The sequence below is a fragment of the Microtus ochrogaster genome, linkage group LG4, assembly GCF_000317375.1.
Source record: "Microtus ochrogaster isolate Prairie Vole_2 linkage group LG4, MicOch1.0, whole genome shotgun sequence".
Taxonomy (NCBI): Eukaryota; Metazoa; Chordata; class Mammalia; order Rodentia; family Cricetidae; genus Microtus; species Microtus ochrogaster.
The window spans coordinates 3,255,748-3,263,292 of NC_022030.1; the positions used below are offsets into that span (position 1 = coordinate 3,255,748).

Consider the following 7,545-nt stretch of genomic DNA (forward strand, 5'->3'; position numbering starts at 1 on the left):
GCATTTAAAGTGAGCTGGCTCTCAAAGTGGCACTACCCCTGAGGTCCCGGGCCGACCTATTGGTAGGTCTCTGCATGAACTCACTGACATGCTCATATGAAGATGGTGGGAGAAATGTCTTCCATCACCTGCCCTGTAAGAACTCTCATCTCTGAAAGGAATGACGTGAGCATAACAATACATTCGACCAGATTGATTTGGAATGGAGTCTTCATACCGCAAATATTCCACTCTGAAAGCAAGTTGGGGATCAAAGCAAAGCATTATTTGATGTGGCTTCTACAGCCCAACAAGAATGAACTTGGCAGTGAGAGGAGGTGACAAGAAGAAGAGGTCAAACTGGGGTAGACATGGAAAAAAATAATGAGAACTAGAAGTAGGAAGAAGAGAATTCTGGGAAATCATTCGTCCCTTACTGTAGTGCAGAAGTCTCACTGGGATTGTCATCTTATACATACCACAACTGATCAGCTCAGGGATGGGCACCCAGCCCATCTATGTGCCCTTGTTTGTTATTTAACTATAAGAAATAATCTTCTCTCTTTAAAAGACTCTCATTATGAGGTCAGCAGATACCATAAGTGATGTGCTTATGCACGTGGGAAACAGTCCCAGCGCAGAGTGTACGATAAAGCCAACACATAGAGAAGGGATAGTCCCGGAGAAGCTTTACTATGTAAGGTTTCTGTATCCAGTTCCTTCTCTGCCATTCTGAGATTTAGTCACTTGTACATCTCAGCTAGTACAACCTTTTCCTCCCAAGCTGGTTCACTTTGTTGTTTGTTTTGTTGAGTTTTCCATTGGCCATCCAAAGCTCTGAAAACATGAATACAGGTCACCAGTTTATCCATGGGTCCTGCACACAGCACTTTGAAGCTTTCTTATCTTAGAAATACTGTCACCTAATGTTCTTTTTTTTGTTTGTTTGTTTGTTTGTTTTTCGAGACAGGGTTTCTCTGTGGCTTTGGAGCCTGTCCTGGAACTAGCTCTGTAGACCAGGCTGGTCTCGAACTTCCAGAGATCCGCCTGCCTCTGCCTCCCGAGTGCTGAGATTAAAGGTGTGCGCCACCATCGCCCGGCTCACCTAATGTTCTTATTTACTATTTTAACTGAATCTGGACAAGTTTTCATCAGTTATTTCAGTGCTATTCCTTGTAAGTGTTCTAAGAGAGAAAAACCAAAACACAGCCTCTAATACACAGCCCTTTATTTCCTGTCTCCTGGCCCCGGGGTTTCCACACAGGCTCCTGCATTTAAGCTGCTTCACTTGACGAACATGCAAGTTCCCTTCAGAAAGGTAGCACGTTGTGACAAACAGCCTGAAGTGACTTTAAAAACCTTAATAAATCCAACATTGAATATTGAGAACCTGCTGAGAGACATCTTCAGAATGTCTTTCATGTTATTCCCCAGTCGCTTTTCCTAGCCCGTACTTTGCACACACACAGAGCAAGGACCTCCCATGAGAGCAGGGAGCAGCCCTCAGCAGTTACCAATGCCAACGTTCGGTTTTCAAATAAAACTGCTGTATTGCTGGCATGTCTCTTGGAAGTTTCATGTGATAATTCAAGTCAGGTGTACCACATTGCCCAAATCTAGTGAATCAGGAGGTTGATGTCTTCATTGCTCATATTTGGAACCATCAGATGCCAACTTTCCAGATGAGTGTCTTTATTTTGGACTTCCCAAAGGTCAGAGTGATAAGTAAACGTCTCTTCTTTATAAATTCTAAGGTCTGAAATATTTTATTACAGCAGCATAAGCAATCTGAGACAGACATTTGGACACTTGTCCCCTAAAAGCACTCCAAGTACCAGCCAGTCTTCCCAAGACAGCATTTTGCACACTGGCGATCTGACCAGTAATGCTGAGCTATATATGGCAATTGAGCAGAGGAGTTTTCTTTTCTGACAACCATGGCCTTCTCTCTTTAACTAGTGGCATGTTAGTTATCCATACAGTCCCATTAACATGAATTCCGAGGCACTGAGATCCCCCAAATTTCTTCTTACGCACATATCCATTCCTGCCACCACAATCTCATTCATTGACGTTCCCCTCCATCCCACAGTCTCCTTTATGCAACCTCATGAGTAACGTATTACTCGTCTATGGAGCCCATTTTGTTTTTTTGGATGCCTCCTTCTATCTGGCTCACTTTTGTCCTGTTTCCCTAAGTTTTCCCCAGGATGTAGAACTGTGTGCACAGCCCGATGACAACGTCTGTGCTTTGAATGCCAGGTCTGCCACTCACAGGCTTTGTGAGCTGATGCTCATTTATTTACCTTGGCTTAACCCGGTTTTCTTATTTATGAGTGGAAATCTGAATCCAGTTTCAGTCGACTTTGAAACTGAAATGAAAGAAGTGCATCCAATGCATAACGTACAGTGAATTCTGGTAAAAAATTGTACTAAGTTCTGTCCAACTTAGTAGGTAATTGCATTATTTTCAATAAATACCATTATTTCACAAGTGTCTTCCCCCCTTAGAGAAACAACTCATTGTTTTTCTTATGATGCCAATGAAATAGACATTTTCAAAACCTTTAGTGTGTACACATGTGTGTGTGTGTGTAGTACATGCAAATTTTCAAGAGAGTTAACAAAAAGCATCATGGAGACAAACTCCTGAACACATATACACACATCCATAATAATAAGTATGTACAAAACACAGAGAGACACACATGTACAAAGACCACACTAGACATTCTCTGACATGATATCTCTATGTCCGTATAACTATGCACTGTTTTTGAAAGATATCTTGTTTTGTACATTTCAAATTCTGAGGCTGTATAGAGCCAAGCGTGTATACAGTTCATATACATGTGGTTTGAATTTTTTATGCTATAGAAAAAAGGTTTAGATAACATTCAAACAATTTTATTTTAAACAATATATAGTCTGTGGTGCAGCAATATGCCAAAGGGATGAATGTGGCTAGGTTTATGACAGACCTATCGAGGATGGACAGACATGGATCAACTTGTTATATTGTGTGTAAGCACTGCAGAAACAGGGAACCTTTTACATAACTGCATATCGCAGAGCAACAGAAAAGCCATAGCTACGCAATGAAGTGCACACATATATCAACTTTATTTATGTGTCTCACTCCTAATCGTGGAGAAGAAAACTAAATGCAGCAGAAGAAAAAATTGGAAGTAGTGCTAAACTGAGCAAAGATAAGAAAAATAATGGGAAATTTATTTGCAAATTTGTGCCAAACAGAGGGTGAGGCCCTGTCTCCAAATCAGTGACACGTCAAAGGCACAAGAGTGAAAATAGATAGAGTACATGAACTCAAAGTCTATGTAACGACACCCCCATGGTTACAAGAGAAAGACGCCAAAACTCATTCATGATGAAGTACATGGAAATGAGAACAAAACAGCATGTTCATTTACCTGCCAGACTAGATACACTTAGCTCTATTAGCAGGTAATGATGGCTCAAAAGAATGCAATGACAAGAACCCAGAAATCACTTAATCAGTAAATTCAGTTAACAGATACACTCAGAAAAACGAGATATATCTCTGTTTAGAATGTAACACTTTAGGAGACGTGTCTAAATTTAGAAGGCAAGTGTCATACCTTACCAGAGTCTGCGTTCGTCAGAGTGCCCATGGATGCTACGAACACCTGAGGGAAGGGTTTATGTGAGGAAAGATGGAATGTTCTTCATGGTTTCAGTCTGCAGTGAGCTGCTTCCATGTTCCCAGACTTGGGAGCACTTTGTGACAGAAGGGTGTGATGTGGAGTTCCTTAACTCACAAAGGCCAGGAGGAGGAGAGAGTGAACGGAAGGGGCAAGTGGCAGGCTATGTTTTCTAAAGGCACAGCCAGTGACTTTCTCTCATCAGTCAACCCTCTCTCCCACAGCTCCCACACATCCCAAAGAATCTATTTAAATGCTGGGTCTGTCAAAGAATTAAACCATTCATGGTGCAGAGCCCTCCTGACCTACTCACCCCTGGAAAAGCCCTCACAGACACACACAGAGACTGCATAGGTACCTCTCAGCCCTGAGAATTGATCATCAAAATTAACTAAAGTCAAAAAGCCAAAGGAAAATATGCATATATATGTAGAGAGAGAAAAATATCATAACAGACAGGTTTTCATACAGATACACACAGATATATGGAAAGAGAATTTTTCAGAAAAATACAAGAAGGTATTAGTGATGTTTTGTGAAGAACTTGGAGAGAGAATAGAATTCGGGCATTTTGTTCTTTAATAATTTGGTTTGTTTTGCTGCGAAAAAGATATTAATTCACAGCACATGCTTAAAATTCTGATTTTATCACTAACTTAACATTATGAGTCTCCATAGCCTATCTTGTAAGGCAATCATGAAGGCATCAGTTGGAGTAGAAATCTCCCACAGTAGAGTGGTTGCAAAAGTATCAACCCAGAATTAATGATCATATTTCTCCCCACAACTTGTTATTTCTTTGAAAAATTAAATTATATTTATTATGGGCTATCATAGTTAATTAGGAAGTTTATGCAATCCTTCAAAACTATTTATGTCTATCCACCAAACTCTCCACATGCTAACTTCTGCTTAGATAGAAGCAGGCTGTGCTATGCTGTGGCCCAGAAGGGCTACGGGAAATAATATCATTGTATTTCCCAAGAACTTAGAAGAAAAGATTCAAATGTTTTCAGCATTAAAAACTGAGCAATTTTGAGGGGACAGATATATGTATCCTGATTTAAATATTATTTAACATGTACATATGTTCTGAGTCACTACATGGTGTTCATATATGCACAATTTCTATGTTTTTATGCATCAGTTAAAATTTCTAACTTAAATGTTATTGATATGACTTTTCCAAATACTGAGTAAATACAACACAATTAAACTCATTTTATAATTTTTATTTAAAGTTACTATTTAGAATAGTAATTAATTACAATCGATTTAAAGATAGCTTTGTCTAACAATGTTTATATTCCCTTTCAAGACTCAATTACAGTCCTGGAGGCTTTCATCTCTCAAAATAACCACCACAGTTTTCTTATTCAAACCTGGTGTAAAACCTTCCCAACCCTAAGTACAGGTTCCTTGACTGCTTCTTCCCTCATGAGAAGATGCCAGCAGGAATATCGTGATCTCACCTGGATTCTACACTGTGTATTTTCTGTTCTGAGCTGTTGCTCACTCCGGGGTGTCCTTTAAAGATCAGCCTGCTGGCTCTATCTTGATTGTTGTTGTTGGAGTGGATCTTTATTCTATCTTATTATTTTTTCAAATGTGTGATTTCATGGTCTTAATGCCGAGCATGTTGGGACAGAATTTAACAGATGACTCTAATGGTAAAATTTCAAAGCCCCAAACTGGAAGTGGAAAAAGATTTTCATTTAGTTCAATCTAACTTACAAACAAAAACAAGTTGAACTTATCAATTAAATCCTTCATATTTTAAGTCTAATTTCCTTATACTATATATATATATATATATAACAGATAAATCTATATATACAAAATATATATTCCTTGTAATATATATTATATATATATATGTTTATATAACACTTTTCATCCTGAAATTTTGATTGCTTATATTAAATATAATTTATTATAATGATTTTGGCAGTTTCAACTAAAGTATACTATTTTAGCACTTATTCACCATTATTTTCTTCTGATTTTTTTCAGGACAGGGTTTCTCATTGAGTAGTCATGGCTGTCTTGAAACTCATTTTGTGGACCAGGCTAGCCTTGAACTCACAAAGATCTGCCTGCCTCGGCCTCCCAAGTACTGGGATTAAAGATTCATGCCACCACTGCCTGGCTAGTCATCATAATTTAATGATGAATTTATTTGCTGGAAGAAATCGATAAATGAGGTGTCTTGTTTTTTTTCTGCGGAGAGCAGGGAAGTAAAACAATGGCGGTTTTCATTCCTTCAGAGATCTATTTGCATGCAGTACACATTAGGAACATTGCTCCATGCAGAATTCTGTGCTGGACTACATCCAAAATCCCAGAATCCATTACTCTTTTAAAGGCTTTCGCAGTAAATTCTGTTTTATCAGTAATGAAAGCAGGACACTGATGCTCTTCTTCTCTGAGACTGAAAATGAACTTGCTTTAGACCTGATAACCACCTGGCTCGTGACTATTAGTTTGCTTTCCTGAATTTTGGTTTCATCTGTGAGGTGTCTGTAAGCAGTGCAGCATAGCTCATCCGGCCAGCCTAAGTTCAACACAGACTCCTCAGATTAAGGTCACCCTTTTTAAGTCCATTTGTCCTGGAGAGAAAACAGATGTGTGGAGCCTGGCTACAACTCACCATCGCTTACTCTGCTCCGTCTGGATTTGAGCCACTGAGTCCACAAAGATTTCCTAAACTCTTGAAACCTGTGCCCAGTGCTGAAGATCAAAGATGGCATGATACAGTTGTCCCAGGACCGGAGGTTAGGGCAGAGATGCTACCATATCAATTTGTGCCTTTGTATATACATACACACCACTCCTCGCATATTCCCATAGTGTCTCATTTAATTTCATGTAATCATTATACAACATTGAGATTTGCATTTATTGTTTTCATTTTATAAGCAAAGAAGCTGAGGACCAATTAATGAATGTGAACACATTCACCCAGTTTCTGAGTTCTGAGCCTGAATTTGCCCTCAAAGTTCACTAGTTTCAGTCCCATTTTGAGGGCGATACAGATTGTCGGTTGCTCTTACCTGTACAGGCTGCTGGGGAAAAGCAGGGTGAGGACTGAGGTCAGGAAAGGGATGAGAGTGAGACCCGAAACAATTTTGTATTACAGCACCATTTCAAAACGTCACTCGAGTTTATGGAGCATTTCTTTTTGGCTGAAAGGGGAAAATATTTTTAATTGGAAAGGTCGTATTGCCCTTTTATTTTTATTAATTCGTGTTTTATTATGCCTGGAATTCAGACATGCCTTCTAGGACTGTAGAGCCAGCTCAGAGGGTAAAGGGTTTGCTGCATGAGCATGGTGACCTGGGTTTGTATGTCCGGAATGCAGGGAGAAGCTGCAAGCGGAACTGTGTGACTTGAACCCCATGTCTGGGGATGCAAGAAAACAGCAGGTGCCTGCTGGCCAGCCAGTCTATCCTAAACACAACAAACTCCGGGTTCTGTGAAAGGCTCTCTGTCTCAAAAAAATGACATGGAGAGCAACTGAGGAAGACACCTGATGTGCTGGCCAGCCAGTCTATCCTAAACACGACAAACTCCGGGTTCCGTGAAAGGCGCTCTGTCTCAAAAAAATGACATGGAGAGCAACTGAGGAAGATACCTGATGTGGATGTCTAACCTCCACACCTGCACACATGTTCACCTGCACACGCATCCACACATACATACACACATCATACATACACATACGCACACTCTCATACACACACTCAAAAGAGGGGGAAAGGAAACATGTTCTTTTAGGTTTTATAAAAGAAAGGAGACAGAGACAGAGACCCAAATTGGAGCACCGGACAGAAATCTCAAGGTCCAAATCAGGAGCAGAAGGAGGGGGAGCACGAGCAAGGAA

General features: G+C 39.9%; 1 protein-coding gene across 1 annotated transcript in view; it reads right to left on the reverse strand.

Moving 5' to 3' along the window:
* The window catches only part of Moxd1 (monooxygenase DBH like 1), an 80,724-nt gene that overhangs the window by 25,550 nt on the left and 47,629 nt on the right, over positions 1–7,545 (reverse strand). The gene's annotated exons all lie outside the window — the stretch shown is intronic.